The sequence below is a fragment of the Bemisia tabaci genome, chromosome 4 (assembly GCF_918797505.1).
Source record: "Bemisia tabaci chromosome 4, PGI_BMITA_v3".
Taxonomy (NCBI): domain Eukaryota; kingdom Metazoa; phylum Arthropoda; class Insecta; order Hemiptera; family Aleyrodidae; genus Bemisia; species Bemisia tabaci.
In genome coordinates this window covers 48,873,859-48,874,231 of record NC_092796.1, presented here as the reverse complement: position 1 = coordinate 48,874,231, position 373 = coordinate 48,873,859, and the positions used below count along the sequence as shown (strand labels likewise).

The window sequence follows — 373 nt, the reverse complement described above, 5'->3', positions numbered from 1 at the left end:
TTGCCACACATCACTGGGCAAGTCCCCTAAAATTTTCAAAAGAATCCACACCACCGTTCTCTCATAAAGAGTAAATCGTTTGACGAAATTTGCAAATGACAGAGGAGACTTGGCTCTACTTTATGCGGTTCAATTTTGCATTCGAATACGCCCGTCGTCAGTCACTAGAATTATCTAATTGTGAGGTTTAGAGGGTCCAAATATTTTGAAGAATACCTTAGATATAAAGGCGCATCGTGAAACTTTGTATAATTGGTCAATTGGTCATGCAAGAAAAATAATATCCTTCGGGCCGGAGTTGAACCAGCGACCTATGGATTACAATCACGAAACCGTCTACAGTCCACCGCTCTGCCAACTGAGCTACCGAAGG

At 42.1% G+C, this 373-nt stretch overlaps 1 non-coding gene across 1 annotated transcript; it reads right to left on the bottom strand.

Moving 5' to 3' along the window:
• Positions 1–283: 283 nt before the first annotated feature.
• TRNAY-GUA (transfer RNA tyrosine (anticodon AUA)) lies at positions 284–373 on the bottom strand. Its single transcript is given in 2 exon segments — positions 284–319; positions 337–373. It is a non-coding gene; the product is annotated as a tRNA-Tyr (tRNA).